This window comes from Cuculus canorus, chromosome 8 (assembly GCF_017976375.1).
Source record: "Cuculus canorus isolate bCucCan1 chromosome 8, bCucCan1.pri, whole genome shotgun sequence".
Taxonomy (NCBI): Eukaryota; Metazoa; Chordata; class Aves; order Cuculiformes; family Cuculidae; genus Cuculus; species Cuculus canorus.
In genome coordinates, this window is record NC_071408.1 from 5,146,244 (window position 1) to 5,163,150 (window position 16,907).

The 16,907-nt window shown below is 52.6% G+C and overlaps 1 protein-coding gene across 1 annotated transcript in view; it reads left to right on the plus strand.

Annotated features, from left to right (window-relative positions):
• The first annotated feature begins 9,792 nt into the window (after positions 1 to 9,792).
• The window catches only part of CACNA1E (calcium voltage-gated channel subunit alpha1 E), a 139,373-nt gene continuing 132,258 nt past the window's right edge, over positions 9,793 to 16,907 (plus strand). The window contains exon 1 of the mRNA XM_054072648.1: positions 9,793 to 9,909. The gene's annotated coding sequence lies outside the window, so the exon portion shown is untranslated. The remainder of the gene's footprint in view (positions 9,910 to 16,907) is intronic.

Here is a 16,907-nt window from a genome sequence, read left to right on the forward strand (position 1 = left end):
AAACGCTTTGATGGGGTTCAGGGGACCAAGTTATCGATTATTGTTCGCTCAGCAGATATGCTGTTCTGATTACCATCAGCATTGTTCAGCCTGTCCTAAATATGGATCTAATTTGCAACTATCTGGGCTGGAGTGAAGTGGATGGTTTGCCGAAATACATGGATGGATGGGATCACTGGGCCGCTGTTGCTCGTGCCAGCCTGTGCTGCTTGGGTACCGTCAGCTCTGTGTTTGCAGGTGCCTCGTCTAGCCAGGGTTTCTGAACAGTTTCCCAGCAACAGTTCCCTCAGCTCCTCGCTGCCTTCAGCTGAAACTACCCGAATGTAAGCTGCGAGGAAGGTGTGTGGGGTGAAACAGGCAGTGGAGCAAACTGTCTGAATCTTCTGAAATCCTGGGATTAAAAGCTGAATCTTCTCGCTGTCTTCCTCAGAGCAAAGCCATCAGCTCTTCATTTTACTTTATGACTGTTTTCTTGATCTGCAGGCGTTTTCTGCTGTTTCTTTGGCTACCGGCTTCTCCCTCCGTGTGCCCTCATTATCCATGGCAGTGCTGTTTCCACAGGAGATGGTGCAGGCAGCCCAAGGCGTCTCCTGTAAGGTGAGACCCAAGGAAAATATGGAGAAGCTTTCTAAAGTCCTGCCCGGGTGAGGTGGATTGGGGTGAGTCCAGCAGGTCTTGCATCCGAGGTGGCTGGGGAAGGCAGAACGGGAGGTGAGAACAGAGACCCAACGGGGCTCAGGTCTTGAGAGCAATTTTTTCCCCCGTTGTTCTGTTGCTCAATCCAGGTATGAATTTTTAGGTTTTAAAAGTGACACAGTAGCTCCTGCTCCCCGTCAGCTGGGTAACGGGCTGTGCTTCAAGCCAATACCTGGCACCCGTCACCTCTGTATTTCCCCTGCCAGCTTAAAGTCATTTTTCATGTAGTCTTGAGACCACAGATGCCCCCGAGGCATGGTCAGCTTTAAACCTGGACTTCGTCATGCCGGGCTGTCCTAGAGTAGCATGGATACATTAGCACTACCTGGGGGAAGTTCAGTGCCCAAGTATAGGATAGGCCATCACCCAGGCCATCCAGCACATCCCAGCATCCTGCTGGCACTGGGAAACGATCCGGACCTGGCCTGACAAACTAGCCACTAGCTAAAGGAAGCTGTGGTGCCATTCCACGTACCATTACAACTGCAGGCTGATGTTTGTTTTTTTTCCTCACTGCTTACCAGCTTCCACTGGATTTAGCTGAATGATCTGGACATGAAGTTTCTCAAAGCCCCCTTGAAATTTCATTTCTGCTGACAGACAGGCTGGGAGAACTGTATTAAACCTGATAAGAGCTGGCTCGGAGATCCCAGCTTTCATAAATACGCTAGCTGACAACCGCTTCGGTAATGCTTTAACACCCATTGTAAATACTTCCAGCAAGCAGAAGGATAAGAGTGATGTATAATAGCTGTGGTTTAGGATATGTGCTGGTTTAATGTGAGCAGCTTGGGGATTAGATGGAAGCACTGGGAACTGGGCTATGGTTCTGCAGGCAGTGCTGGGAGTGCTGTCTGCTTATGCCGCCGCAGCCCCCTCACACATCAGCCCCCTCCCTCCCCCCCCCAGACAGTGCTGCACGCCTGGGACAGAGGTGGCGTGCAGCACTCAGGTGTTTATGGAGTCTGTGACTGGTTTGCCTAAAGCTGCAGTCCTTGGGGCTAAAATATGAATCTCCCTCTAGGCAGGCATGGGAATATAGCAGAGACTTTAAAAGATACTTTTCTAAGAGGCAGTATGCAAATATGCATCCACAAAAGCCCTGACTGATCCATAATGGGGAAAGAAAAGGTCTATTTGGCATAGAGGAGAGACTGCTTGGTGACTGGGATTGAGATGAGCTGCATCAGAAGAGAGATGCTGTAAAAGCTATTCAGCATTATAAGCTATTCCCCTGTTGCTCGTACACGTCTCTGGGTGCCTCCTGCAGCGAGAAGCCTTCCCTGCCTGCTGGCAGGAGGATCCCAGTTGGATCTGTTTAGACGTTATTTCACTAATATTGTTGTTTATCATATATTGGAACCGTGCCTCAAAGTCTGAGCCGCTCTGAGGGGTGCCAGTCCCCATGAAAGCATTGCAGAAGCTCCCTGGGGATAGCCATCACCTGCTCTTGGCTTTCCTCAGAGGGTCTCGGTGTCTTTGGATAAAGCTGGGGCAGGCTGGCAGCATGGGGGTTATCTAAGGACTTGGCAGGATGAGTCTGTAGTCACCCGCACTGCAGCATGAAGGTCATTTTGCTGCCATGTGGCTTCCAATCCACGAGCAGTGATGGGACCAGAGCTCACTGGGTGAGCCAGTGTCTCTCGGCAAATCCCTTGGTTAAAGAGTTGGAAAAGAAAACCTGGTTTGTTTCTGGATGTTAAAGTGAATGGAAAGGATGCTGCATGCTAAATCTCTCCTGTTTAACGGAGGTGATTTAGATTTGAGCTGCCAAACTTCAGGGTATCCCAAATGAATGGACTGGGCACAGCCCATGATACTTGCTGAGGCCACTGAACTTCAGGGGTTTGGATGGATATATTTGGGATGGGAGGACTATCCTGTAGCTTTTGAGTTTCATGTGGTTCCTTGGTCTTGAAGTTAGAGTGACGTTCAGACTGTGACTGCCTGCTGCTTCTGTCCAGGTCAGTGCTAGAGAATCTGGGGGGAATTGAGGCAGACTGGGCAACCTGCAGCATCCTCCACCCTGATTTGGCTCTGGAAAACGCTCCTCTTGCTGTGGGCTGAAGGTAGATGTTTCATACGGGCAAGTACATACAACGTTGTGTCAAAAGGTGGTCATAGAAAAGAGGTCGGTGGTGGTTTAACTCCAGCCAGCAGCTAAGCTCCGTGTAGCTGCTCGCTCATCTCCACAGGGATGGGGAGGAGAATGAATAAAAGTGAAACTCGTGGGTTGAGATAGACAGTTTAATAGGACAGCGAAAAAGAGTGAGGGAATGATGATGATAATAATAATAATAATAGAATACATAAAACCAGTGAGGCACAATGCAATTGCTCACCACCTAGAAACTGATGCCCAGCCCATTCCTGAGCAGTGATCCCAGCCTCCTGGCCAACTCTCCCAGTTTATACACTGAGCATGACATTGCATGGTATGGAACATCATTTTGGCTGGCTTGGGTCAGCTGTCCTGGCCGTGCTCCCTCCCAGCTTCTTGTGCACCTCCTTACCTGGAGAGTGTGGAAGCTGAAAAGTCGTTGACTTGGTGTAAGCACTACTTACCAACAACTAAACCAGTGTTTTATCAACATTATTCTCATACTAAATCCAAACCACGGCACTATTTCAGCTACTAGGGAGAAAATAAACTTTATCCCAGCTGAAATCAGGATGGGGCCATAATGGGTTAACTTGGTGTTGCTCATAACATCATGATTTTCTTGTCCACTTCAGTGTTACTATAGTGTGGTGAAACATTAGAAGGTGTGTGTCTTTGGAGACACTCAGTTTCAGCCCTAAGCTGTGCTTCTCAATAACGTTTTTAGTAACGTGAAAGACAACAAAGATGAGTAGATCTGCAGCTGATGGAGAAGAGGACAGGAGATGTAAAGGCTAATTGAAAATGCTTGGTAACCTGGTCGTGGTTGTGTGCAGTTCTTGGGATAGGGAGGTGGTGGCTTGGAAGGGAGTAGGGGCTGATTTGGAAGATCCACCAAGCCCTGGCTGATAGCCACTGGGGTTGGGGAGGAGCAGCCAGCAGGTATTGAGGGATTTTGCTCCTGCTTTTATTTATTCTCCTAGAATAACATGCCCTGTTCCAGTCTGCAGTCAGGGGGATGCTGAGAAGTTAGCTTGGAGTGAAATCAAAAGCATGATTAAAGGTTGTTTGGGGGAAGTACCACGCAGCCAGGTCGATTTGGACTGCCACGGAGGGGCAACTTGATCTCTGACCCTTAAATGCTTGTAGCAAAATGGAGGTGAGGACTTGGCCATCCTACCCAAGCGGGAGGAGGATGGTGTGCTTTTTGCAGGAGATGGGAAGATGCTGTCCAGGTGATGAACCTGGGGGCAAGGCTGGTGGGCTGCCCCTCCTGGGCACTCTGACCCTGTTGTGCCTCTCTCCAAATCTTCCTGATCAGCTGTGGCTTTCAGATATGGAGCAGGGGTGGATTTGGGGAGGTACCTCAGCTAAGGTGATGTTGTAGGCACCAGCAGCCTCGTGAGCTGTGGGAACAGCTACCTGGGAGGGGCAGGAGGAGCATCCTTGGTCTGATCCGGCAATGATGTCCCAGGGTGCTTGTTTGAGTTGACTTTCCTGCACGTGTGGCTACCAAATGGCTTTGCAAAACACCCGGCTACTGCGAGGAGCTAATTGACTTCCCATCAGATCCTCGAGTCTTTTTGCGAGTGAAATGACTAAAACGAAGCCACAGGCTTCCCAGTAAACAATGAGCAGTTGGTTTTGCATGGCTCCCTGTCAAAAATCCCAAACTGGAAAGGCAGGAAAACAAACAATCAGATCAGAAAGAAATGGGTTTTTGGCACAGATTCCCTCTGTGTTGACTGGGCTGTGAGACAGACCTCGAGAAATGGCTCAGATTTTAGTCAAACAGCTCAGACACGGGGAAAGGGGTGGGGGGGGGAAGCAGATAAAAATGTTTGTGTGCTTAAATCCAGGCACCTGCAGTCAGAGCAGAGTGAAGCAAGGGGACGGGTCTCTGTGTGCTTTCCAGATGGCAGATACATTTTAAACACAAGAGGTGCAGTTATACCCTGGGTACTGAAGCAGAACGAGTGCCAGGAAAAATATATGCTTCAGTTAAAAGATAAGAGTTTGGAAATCGAGAGCAGTGCTTGTTTTGTAACTGGAATATAAACTACAGGTCTGAGTTGGAGCAGCAGGCAGGGCAAAGGCATCTCCCCTGCGGGCTCAGCGTTCCCAGGTCCAGGTGGGGTCTGCACCTCTTTGGTGCTCCTTAACCTAACTGACAAAATCTGGTCAGAGCATCCATGGGGGAATTTGCTGGTATTCTTTTCTTGCAGTCTGCAATAGCTGATAGGTGAAAAGTTTTGTTTTTTTTTTTTTTTCTAAGCAGAAGACAAATGAAGTGTTTCTTGATTGTTCCATTCAGAGCGCAGCTTCCCTGTGATTCAGCTGGCCAGAAGCATAGTCTCAAAGGAGAGAGGTCCGCGCTTTTGTCTGCGTCCCACTGCACTGTTTTTCTTCTGCATCATGGTCTCGGAAGCTTCTGTTACTAAAGGATGGGTTTATTTGGTGGCTTTTAGTTTTTTTTTTAATCAGGGAGGATTGTCTGGTGTTGGAAAAGTTCCCACTTTGGTAAAGTTTAGTCTCGCTTTACATAAAATCCTAAATATTTAGCCCATTTTTCCCCATTTCAGTCCTTGTTAGAGTGTTCATATTATCGTGAGAGAGTAAATAACATTAATGATGATTCAAGTTTCATGGGCTGTCCTGTTGTTAAACAGAAGGATTTGGTGTACGTAGGCCCTGGGGAACAAGCAATGAAGGCATCAGAGGTAGCATTTGCCATTTACCGAAAGGTGATTTTCTTCTAACCCGAGGAGGTTTCACAGGTTTGTGTGAGTTTACCAGCCATGGAAATCATATGGCAATCCTTACATGACTTCCTTTCCCGAGGCATTTGCAACTTCCTTTCTCCAGGAAAGCAAAGGTTGCTCACCATGAATGTCTATGGCTTTTTGGTGGGTCTCTCCAGCTCTCACTGCTTGGCTGGACCAGCTGACGATTTGGCAGCTTGCGTGGCCTCTGCTGAGTTGGAGGATTTTCTAGATACGCACAAACTCTTTGTTTTTAAAGATGCTTTCGAGCTGGCCTTGCGCTTGATGTCCTCCTGTCTCTTTAGCTCTGTTTGAAATACACACATAACCATTTAGTAGAAAAATATGCAGATCAACTTGAAAGCCGTTCTGAGGATGAAACTAAAGGAATAAGATGGGCCTAACAAAGCAAGGAGCTGGGCTGTCTGACCCACGTTAGACTTGTCACCTCTACAGGTAGTGATGACCCAGTGGGAGTGCAGAGTTGTACTGCACCATTAATTCCTCCTGGGAAGCGGAGTGTGGGCGATGTCCTCCTGCTGCAACTCCCATGGCTGGGGAGGTGGTACCTGCCTGGTGGTCCTCGATATGCTGTTCTATCCCTGCTAGTCCACTCACGCTTTGCAGAAACCAGTGCAAAGCCAGCCTGAACCAGCCACTGAGTGCTAAAAACCCAGGACAAAAGCGTACCTTGCAAGGGGCTCTGGTCCACTCCTCTGTCTCAAAATGTGAGATGCTTTTCCAGACCATTTCTCATTAGGGCTTGTCTGACCTCTCAAATCCCAGCAGCTCCCCAGCTCTCTTTCCTAAAGCTTAAATAATCTTGCTGCTATGTTTTTTTTCTTACCCAGTGTCTAATCTACAATTTACAGCCCATTACTTCTTGTCCTGTTCCCCATGGGGATGCAGTGCAATTTATTCCCGCACCCTTTGTAGCAGCCTTTTACATAATTGAAGACTGCTATCACATCTCTTCTGATTCCCAGACAAGACAAATCCAGTTCTTTTTGGGCTATTTTTTTTCTGCAAGAGGTTGTATTTTACTGCTCTCTGTTAGCCTGCATCTGAAGTGTTTGTGGCTCTGAGTGGGGAAGAGGAGGAGAAGAGCTAGTTAGGCTTTTGGGCTGCGTGGAAGGAAAGCAACATTAAAAAGCTTAGAGGTCCTTAGGGTTGTTCTGCACAGTGCTGCTACGTGGGAATAAGAGGTTAGTAAGTGAGCAGTGAAAACAGATCAAGACCAGGTAGCGCCTGCAAGGGAAACTGTGCTGGGTTTGGATGATGGGATCAGGTATCTCTGGGAGCTTCCAGGAAGCTTGAGGTTGAGCAAAGTTGGATGCTCCTGGATGTAAAAGATGCTCGTTTCTGTCTAGCTGGGCTTTGCAGTTCTATATTTTTTTGCTCTTTCCAGCCAGTGCCTTGTGCTGCTGACCTGTGGCGCTCACCTTGCCCCCTGCATGCCTGCACGGCTGAGAGAGGCTTTTGCAAGCTCTCAAGCTTGCAGGGATTGCTGCCGGCAGGTGGGCACCACTGCCTCTGCCGCTTGCTTCCCCGAGACAGCAGCAGCTCAACACGGGGATGTCGGCGCTGCTCCTGACGCCGTCTCTCCATATTTCATTCCTGTCTAGCCGGGTGGTGGGAGGAGACGTTTGACTTCATCTCAGTACTGATCAGGATTGTCTTTTCTTTTGGGATGGGGAAGCTGATCTGCATTCGTGTCTAATCATCTATGGAGCTGACAAAATTATTCACATAAACGAGTTCTTGAGGAGAACCTCGCTTCTCCTCCCCCTCCCGCTGTACTAGCAGAAAGCAGAGAGCTGCCTTGCCTTGGTGCTTCCCAGGGAAGGCAGAAGGGCTGTACGGAGCTGCAGGAATGGGAAGAGGGAGCTGGGCGATGAACGGTGAACCCCCAGAGTTCAATTACCCCCAGCTCCCACCATGAGCAGTAACCATGGATACATCGGAATCCAAGGCATCACCAGTCCCAAAGTAACAGCATATACATACATATTTATTTAAATAAAGTCCCTGGGCTTGTCACAGAGATCGCTGTCTCCGTGCATTCAGGCTGGCTGCTGCACTGGGGTGGTCTGAATTGCCGGGAAGCCACACAAGGCAGGATTTGCACGAAGGGCTGTGTGTGAGAGGGGGGCAAAATCACTTTTGGGAGGCAGAAAATACACCTTTATAGGGTGCAACTGCATCCCTCCCCGTGTCAGCTTGTTGCAACAACATAGGAGAAAGGGTGAGGAGTGGGGTTGCTGATGTGCATGGGCCCTCTGGCAGCATATTTTCCCTTCTGCATGGGCCAGGATGGCCTTGCTTGGGCTGGATTTGGGATTTTGGCGTGCACTGTCCTGGTGGTAGATTAAGGAATTTCTGTGCATCCTGAAGAGGATGGGTATTAGCAGGCATGCTGTGCCTCCTCCCTGAGGAGCAGGTAGAAGAAGCGTGCCAGGGCAGGAGCACGCTCGCGGAGCGCGGTAATGAATGGGAGTGTTGGAGGAGACATTTAAATGAAGCACTCATCTCCAGGATTTTCTTCCCTTAGCTTCATTCAGATTCAGGGATGAAGGTTTTAAAGAGACAGCACCCAGGCTGGGTGGCACAAGCGGGCATCCCTGCGAGGGGGTGGCTGGGCACCTGGCTCTGCTTCCCCAGCCCTGGAGGTGCCAGTGAGGCACTGCAGAGCCATGCAGCATCTCGGCAAAGCAAAAGTAACCCAACCTGTCCCTAAACAGACTACTGCCCGCGCTCTCTGGGGTGATGTGCACCCACTGTGCCACTCGTGACTGCCCCGTGTTGGGGTGCTATGCGCTGGGGCAGAGGTTGTGTGGCACGTGGCAGCGTGCGCTGGGGCTCAGCACAAGCACGGGGACAGAGGAAGCTTTAGGACAGCATTAGCAATCCTGCCAGTGTCCAGTCCTGGAAGCTTCTGAAGTCCAGAGTGCTCCTGGGCGCTGCCGAGCCCAGGGTTTGTTGGGATGCTTTCCAGTGTAGTGGGAGGAAAGGGAGGAGGTGGAGAGGCACTGGTGGGCATCTCAGCCACCCAACAACCCTTGGTTAAAGCTGCGGTGGGCTGGCTTCCAGAGAAGCCAGCAATTACAAGCTTTTGGGAACTCTTGTGCAAATCAGATAGGCTCGTGCTGAGCCGCACCGTGCTAGGGCTTCTCCCTGCGCATGTGAAGGGCTAATATAAAAAGAGCTGCGTGTTGCCTCAGTCCAGCAGCCTCTTGGCAGCATCACTGGGCATCTGACACAGTGCTACGGGTCTTTTGACTGACATGCAGTGTCACCTCGAGCTCCTTCGCCCTGCATCTTCAAGCCTAGTTGTCCATGGGTGCTGCCTGGGGCATCTTGGAAGGCAAAATGAAGCCCAAACAGGAGCGCTGTGGGTGCATCTCTGCCAACCGGGCTGCAAATATGATTTAAGAGGTCTCCAATGCAAGCCCTTCCCGCTGGCAGCCCTCGGATGCTGTGGAGTAAATCTCTGGCTGATCTGGAAGGCCATATACCTCCACGTCCCTTGTCCCCACAACTGCCCTTGCTTTGCCTGCCTGTTAAGGGGTGGCCTTATACTGGAGAAGGGCAGAGAGCACAGGGTTATATTTTGCATGGATATGTGGTGACTGGAAAACTCATGGTTACTTTGTTATGGGAGAAGCTGTGGCGGTCTCCATGCCCCAGGTGTGTGCAGAAAAGGGGGTTGGGGAGAACCAACACCATCTGATGGGGCCATGTGGAGGTCCTTTGCCACCAGCCCTGGTGTGGGACTGAGCTGATCAAATTGAACCCCCTGAAGCTACCAGGGTGTGGGTTTCTGGGCGGTGGCTGAGCCCGGGGTGGCCCAAGCGGCCTGGCTGGGCAGCTACATGGCTCTTTGCTTGGCTGCGCACCTCCTTCCCCAGGGTGTGTGTGCACAAGTGTTTGTGTGTGTGTGTGCAAGGGGTGTGCCCGGACAGTTCTGGCTCTATTTTGGTGGAGCGCAGCTCCTTCTCTCCTTTGTTATTCCCTGCCTGCCCCCTCTGGTATATGTGCGAGTTCCCTTTCTCCGATTGTCAGAAATTTCTTTTCCACTGTGTGGGCAGGAGACAGATTTTAACTGTCTCTATTTTCTCCTCGTTGTTTTTTTTTTTTTTTATTTCGTTTTATACCCCCTCCCCCTTTCCTCTCGCATTCCTTCCTTTCCTGCTCCTCTTGTCTCTCCCTCCCTCCTTCCCCTCCCCTCTCTCCCTTTTTTCCCCTCCCTCTCCCTGGCTCTTTTCCTCCCTTTCCATTACAAATGATGCCTCTGGAATAACATCCCGACCTCGCCCAGCTCTCCCGCAGGAGCCATGCCTCTGTGTCCAGGTAAGCGGTGGCTGCTGGCAGGGTTGGTGGCCCTGGGGACCTCCCAAAGTCGCCGTGGGGACATCGCTCCTGTGTCCTCCTCCTCCTCGCTGCTACCTGTTGGGGACAGCCGGGAGACGGCAGTTCCCACCAGTTGGGGCTGCCTCCATCCTCTTCCCCTCGAGCACCTCCTTCTCCTCCCCTTCCCCTCGAGCATCTCCTCCTCCTCTTCCCCTCGAGCATCTCCTCCTCTCCCTTTCCCGGCGGCTTTTGTCTCCTCCCGCCCGCCGGGGATGCCCTGAGCCCCAGGGACACCTCGCACCGGCTCCTCGGGGAAGAACGACGGGGGAAGGAGCTGGTAGCAGCGGTGACAGTGGCCCAGGGGGGCTGAGGGATGCTCTCCGCAGGTGAGGCTGCAGCTGCGCTTCGGGAGGGCGCCCCAACTTTGCAGCCGGGCTCCCCGTTTTGCTCCTTGCCCAGGCTCCCGGTGCCTGGCAAAGCAGCTCTGCTTCGACAAAGTTTTTATTAAGGTAGTCTAGGAGCGGGGGGAGCCTCGGCACTCTGCTTAAGGTGGCTCGTTGGCCAGGAGAAGGGGGCTCAGGGGTGGCTGCAGGGTCCCAGGTGGCACCAGCTGGTCTGGGGTGGCTTGGGGAGTGGGGGGTCCCCAGCCCTCAGGAGAGAGCAGGGAGACAGGGGATGCCCTGCCTCATGCCCCAGGTGGGGTGGGTGAACCTGGTTGGGGGGTGTGTAAGCCCTTTTTTCTTCCTCTGTCTCGGGGAACAGAGCACCCTGGAGAGCCCTTGATGGGCGCAGGGGCTGTGGTGGTGGCCAACGATGGGCTGGATCAGCTCCAATCCTCCTCGGCAAGCCCAAGGCCTCCCAAAGGTGCCAGGTCTCCTCTCTTCCCCGGGAGTGCGCAGGCTGTGTGGGTGCCCTCAGCAGCCTCCTCTGCCTGCCCTGGGCACCCAGGGTTTTGTGTTGCCTTCTTGCACCCAGTCCCCACTTTCTGTGGGTCTGAGTGCTGCTCCTAATTTTGGCCCCTGCCTGGGTGGTGTTGATGACAATGATGAATGAGGTTCCCCAAAATCAGGGTTTGCCTTGTTCCTGCAGCTCTTCTGGCCGCTTTTGCGTTGCAGAGCGTGTGTTTTGGTGTTTGTGGCTCCTGTTGGCCCTCTGCGTGGCTGGAGGGGATCCAGAGAGAACTCCCCACCATGATCCTGAGCAGACAAGTGCTATTTGTACCCTGGACCACCTTGTCTTCCCCCACAGGCTACGTTCCCCTGGATGAGCGATCTCATCCAGCTCTCAATGCTGATGCGAGGCCATGCTTGGTCTTTGCTGCAGATGGGGAGATCTGGGCTCAGGATGCTGTGGGATGTGGTGACGCTTTCAGCTGGTCCAAATCCACGGCCAGGGTTGTTTGGCAGATGAGGCGCAGCATTACGGAAGGCGCTGTCAGCGAGATGAGACACGCGTTCACAGTCTCGGCTGCTGCTGACGGCACCTTTGACAACACGAGGGCATTGCTGCCACTCATTGAGTAACTGGAAACCAAGAACCAGCCCCATGGGAGCGTGTAGAGGGGTTCCCTTCATCTCCCTCTCCCCAAAGTGTTTGTACAGCATTGCTGGTACATGGCAGCGGTGGGGTGCCAGGGAACTGAGATCTGGGGTCCCTTCAGTTGGCTTTTGTGGGGGTCTATCCAGCTGCATGGCACTGGCGGGCTGGGCATGGCAGAGCCACAGGGCGGGGCTCGTCACTGGTGGGTTATGCTCCCCTGGATGTGTCTGCAGGTTTGGGAGGTGGAGGACATGGTTGTGGCAGTAGGCTGTCCCCTGGCACTGAGTTCCCTTCTGGTCTTACTTTCTGCTTGGCTAAGTTTCCTCCTTCCTTGGCAGTCTTGGTGTACCTGGAAAGTTTGCTCACAGTAGTTTGGGATGTATTTGCATCTCTTGAACAGCTGGAGGTTTCTTCCTCCTTTGCAGGGTTACACAGGACAGTGTAAGCCTTTCCTCCGAAAAATGCTGAGTGAGAGCGTGGTCCATCCTGATTGCACCTTGGCACCTATCTGGACAGGCAACAGGTTGATGCTTGAGGTGCGGAGTCTCCCTCGGGTTCATCTGAGCATGTGTTGGGGATTTCCTGGCTGGTGGTGCCTTTAACCCTATGCAAACAAGACTGTCGCCGTGTCCGTGTGAGCCTGCAGCCCCCCGCGCCCCCTCCCCGGTGTGGTTGAGTCAATGCACCCACCCACTGCATCCAGTGCGTGAGTCACAGGCTTTTCATACACTGGTGTGAATCACTCACACACAGCCACACTGATGACTTTAGTGACAGCTGAAAAGAGAAAATAGTCCTCCACCTGTCGCCCAGCACCACTACTGCTGCCGCTGGGCTCCTTGCTCACAGTGACCCCAGAAAACTTCTGCGAGTGGCACCGAGGTGACGGTGGCTGGAGTTTCTGCTAACTTTCTGCATCTCACATTTGGGTTGATCCGTGGATGCCACTGAAGGTGCTCACCGCTCAAACGGATGGGTGGACACCAGGGTGATGCAGCCCGGAGGACGGCTATTCTGCTTGGGGTGCTCTGCTGGCTAGATTGGGGTGAGTTTGGTGATGTGCTGACCCATCCCCTGGGCTCTTCCCTTGGACGCTTTGGGCCTAAGGCTGTTTTATGTTCCACTCTATTTTTCTGAGGGCCACACGTGGAGGTCTGGAGGCCCACCCGAGTGGCGTGCTCTTCCCTCTCCCCTGCTGGGGTGCAGCAGGACTGCCTGAGCCCCAGCGGGAGCAGCTGGTGATGAGCAAGAGCTGCCAGGAAAACAAGCCAGATCCTCTCCATGGCTTCGGCTGCTCCTCTCTCTGGTGTTGCTGGCTAGCAGATGGCCACGGCCAGCAGCTCAGCTGGTGGCTGGGATGCTCTTTGCTCCTCTGCCCCTCCTGGGGATGTGTCTCCTCTGCCCCTCCTGGGGCCGGAGGTGACTGTTTTAACACAAGGAAGATGCTTGCTAATTAACCACCCCAGGGATCACAGTCTGTCGCCTTCCTGGCACTGCTGGAGAGAACCCAAAGCACAGAGCTGAAGGATTCTGGAGGCACTGCTTTCTCCTGCCTGCCTGGGCAGGGGACAGGGACAATCCTACATCCCTGGCCACCAGGCAGTGGCTCACTAGGAGTTGGTAGAGCATCCCTGTGTCCCCACACAAGCAGTGCAATTGGTGGTTTGGGACTGTTAAAGAAATCCAGTGGCTTTCTTGCACCTCTGTAGAGCTCCAGGGAAGGAACAGGCGAGGACCGGATCAGACAGGCTTCCCGGGTGCCTTCCAGGTCCCAACCCGCCCCTTGGCCATCTCCCGCATCTTTTCCATGCTGCTTTGCTTTATCACTGCCTGTTGCTCTTGCAAAAGCTCTTCCTGCCCCTCCTACCCGGTGCCGGCTCCCCACCAGCAGGTCCCCTCCTTCCTTCCTGCTCCCCGCGGCTGAAATGAAGTGCTAGAGTATTTCAGGGATGTCAAAACATACCATTAGTCACAGCCGTGAGGCTTTGTGCCCGGGGAGAGGCTGCCAAGCTCTCTGTCAGGCTGAGAAATGATCAGGGAAGGCCGGAGCTGGGAGTCTGGGGGGCAGAAGGATGGCAGCCTGCTGAAGGCTTCGGGGTTCCTCCTTTTCTGATATCTCTGGTGTGGCTGTGACTTAGCTTTGAGCAGCAAGTTGGATCAGAGGCCCCCCCAGGCATGAACAGGGAGGTGATTCTCCCTCTGTACTCGGCACTGGTGAAGACCGCACCTCGAATACTGTGTTCAGTTCTGGGCCCCTCACCACAAGAAGGATGTTGAGGCTCTGGAGCGTGTCCAGAGAAGAGCAACAAAGCTGGTGAAGGGGCTGGAGAACAAGTCTTACGAGGAGCAGCTGAGAGAGCTGGGGTTGTTTAGCCTGGAGAAGAGGAGGCTGAGGGGAGACCTTATTACTCTCTACAACTACCTGAAAGGAGGTTGTGGAGAGGAGGGAGCTGGGCTCTTCTCCCAAGTGATGGGGGACAGGACTAGAGAGAATGGCCTGAAGTTCTGCCAGGGGAGGTTCAGGTTGGACATCAGAAAAAAATTCTTCACAGAAAGAGTCATCGGGCACTGGAACAGCTGCCCAGGGAGGTGGTCGAGTCACCTTCCCTGGAGGTGTTTAAGGAAAGGGTAGATGAAGTGCTGAGGGACATGGTTTAGGGAGTGTTAGGAATGGTTGGACTCGATGATCCAGTGGGTCCTTTCCAACCTGGTGATTCTGTGATTATTCTGCAATTCCCCTGTGATATTGAGATGTGTCTTCTGCAAAATGAGGGGCTCGCTTGCCCCTCAGCTTTGCTCTAGGATTCTCCCCCAAAATACCATGCCAAGGGGATTATTCAACCGTGTCCATCTCCTGTGTTAGTTATTGGCTCAGAAGAGATGTTTTCCTCCTCTTCACCACGGAGAAGCGTTCTCTTTAGTACTCTCTGTGCTCGGTTCATGTGCCTCCTGCCTTGGAGCCCACCTCGTGTGGATGTAAATCAAATATTGGGTTTCCCGAGCAGCTGTTTAAACAAGGCAGCGTGGGCACTTAAACACCCACTCCCTGCGGAGGTGCACAACCTCGCTGTCCCGGTCAACACCTGCAAGCCTCCATGCTTCTCAGCAGGCTCAGGTTTTCTTCTATTTCTTTGGTACCAAAATAATCTCTTTCCTTTCATTGCACAAGCAGGGAATGGGAGAGATCCTGTTGTAAAGCACCTGTCTGATGGCACAGACGAGATGCTTGAGATGCCGGAGCCTGATTTCTGCTCCCTCCAGTGCTGCTTCCCTCACTTAGCTTGATGGCAGAAAGCTCCAACTTGTCCAGGTCCCTGTGGAAAGGTTTGAGCTTCATCTCTTCCTGCAATCCACTGAGGATTCTTCTTTTGCCTATAAATAAGCACCAAAGCAGCCGGGAAGGTGCCTTAAAGCAGGGAGGTGTAGGCAGCCCTGGGCGATGATGAGCCTTATCCCTGGGAGCAGATCACTGCAGAGGGCCAATTAAGCTGTGGCTACTATTTTTATGAAGTTTTCAGGTTCAGTAAAGCCTTTGCATTTCTTCTGCCTTGTTTTTTTTTCCCTGACAGCTTTTTTTTCCAAGCTGCAGGCAGAAGGTGGGCTTTAACCCCTTGTTACCCTCGGTGCAGCGAGGGGTCCATCTACTTTATGCCCTCTGACTGGGACCAGTGCGAGTGCTTTTAGGAGACTTTTGGGGATCGGTGTTGGAAAGCAAAGGGTTCTGTGCAGGCTCACACTGCTAGCAAAGAGCTTTGGAGTGCTTTTTTTCCTGCAGGTGAAGTGAGCCTGCTCCCCAAATCCAGGGAGTGCCTGCCACGGGGTGCGAGTCTTGCTGGGAGTGGGAGTTCGTGCGGTGGTGGGAGTGTGCAGGCACAGCTCCAGAGAGAAATCCCGGCCTCGGTCTGTGCTCAAGGCATGAATCCAATCCTGGCAGCGGGTGGGAAAAATTCAAGCCTCTCCCCTCCAGCCGTAGAGCATCTGCTCTGCAGAGCCAGTGTGTGTTCTCTGAGGCTTCCCGAGCAGGGCTTGGGAAATAAGACCCAGTTTAGAACTGAGCTGGTTCCTTCAAGGAAGCAAACGCCTCTCCCGCATGTTTGTGTGTCCTGGATGAGCCCTGTGGTGGGCCAGGGTAGCTACTTTTAAGTTGGCTGAGTGGTGAGTTTTAATTGAAATCTTACGTGCTGACTGTGCCTGAGAAAATCAGGCTGTAACTAATGGGAGTCACTCAAGACGGCGGCTAATTATCATGATGAACTGAGCAACAGTTTGGGTGACTCTTCCACCTGCTCTGCCAATCAGCCCAGCCCCTGGGGAGCTGCTATAGCAGCAGGGCAGGGTGGCACCCTGCTCACCCAGGATGGGGGTGGTCTGCTCTGTCTGGCCATTGCTGCAGCTCTGCTTTCTGTATTGACAGTTTTTTTGCTCTCTGGAGGCAGTTGGTGAGGGAATATTGGTGCTATGGGCATAGTTGGAGCTGGGACCCTTCTGAGGGGGCAATAGAGGCTGCAAAACTCCATCTTAAAAGTGTCAGTTGAGATATGAGGGATGTGCTGAGAAACGGGGTCCAGTCCTTGAGTTTTCCATGTCCTGTCCTCCTCCGTGGGATTTTTCCCTCTTGTTGGGTCTTCCTTTCGTTTCTGCCGCATCAGACAATAGTTTTGGCTGTTTGATCAGCAGCTTACTAAGCAACCTTAAAAAAAACCTGTTTACAAAACACATCTTCACTGATGCTAAGTGAGTCTGGTTCTGTGGGCTGCCGCTTGCCGGCTCTGCTCAAAATGTGTCACTTGCACCGATGGTTATTTTTAGAGCTGAGGTTTGCAAAATGCAAAGGCTGGGCAGGTTTCTTCAGGGTGCCAGATTCCTGGGAGGAGGAAAGGGAGACCGGGATGATCTCTCACTCTGTGCCGATGTGTGCCGGCCACTGCCTTCACCAGCATCCTCTGAAAAGATGATGCTCATGTGGCTTTTCCCATCTATGTGGGAATTCATAAATCCTTTATAAATCCTTTCTCTTGGTCCTCCCTGCTTTGTGTTCTGTGGTGTTCCTGCCTCCCTACTCCATCTGTGGAGGCTGGCACTTCCCTCAAGGCTGCTCCCGGTCCCCCATCTCTCCGCTGGGGCTGGATGTGATGCAGTCCTGCCCATCCTGCTGGCCTCTCTCCTTGCCTGCAACTCCTGTGTTTCTGCTCCAGGAGCCGAGGAACCTGCCTGCTGTCGCCTGCTCTGCTGTTGGTGTGAGCTCAGACTGTGCCAGGGTGAACATTTGTGTGCAGAGAGCCGGGGAGGCAGTGGGAAGAGGGGGTTGGAGGAGATGAGGAGCGGCAGCCCCTCTGCTCCTGGTGGCAGCCGGGCTGCCTCCAAATTTGATGTTGAGATGGAAAAGCAGCAGGAATGGGTCGAATGTTGGCTCTGCTCCCTTCCCAGCTGCTCTGAGGCTGGATGGGTGCAGTGACTGC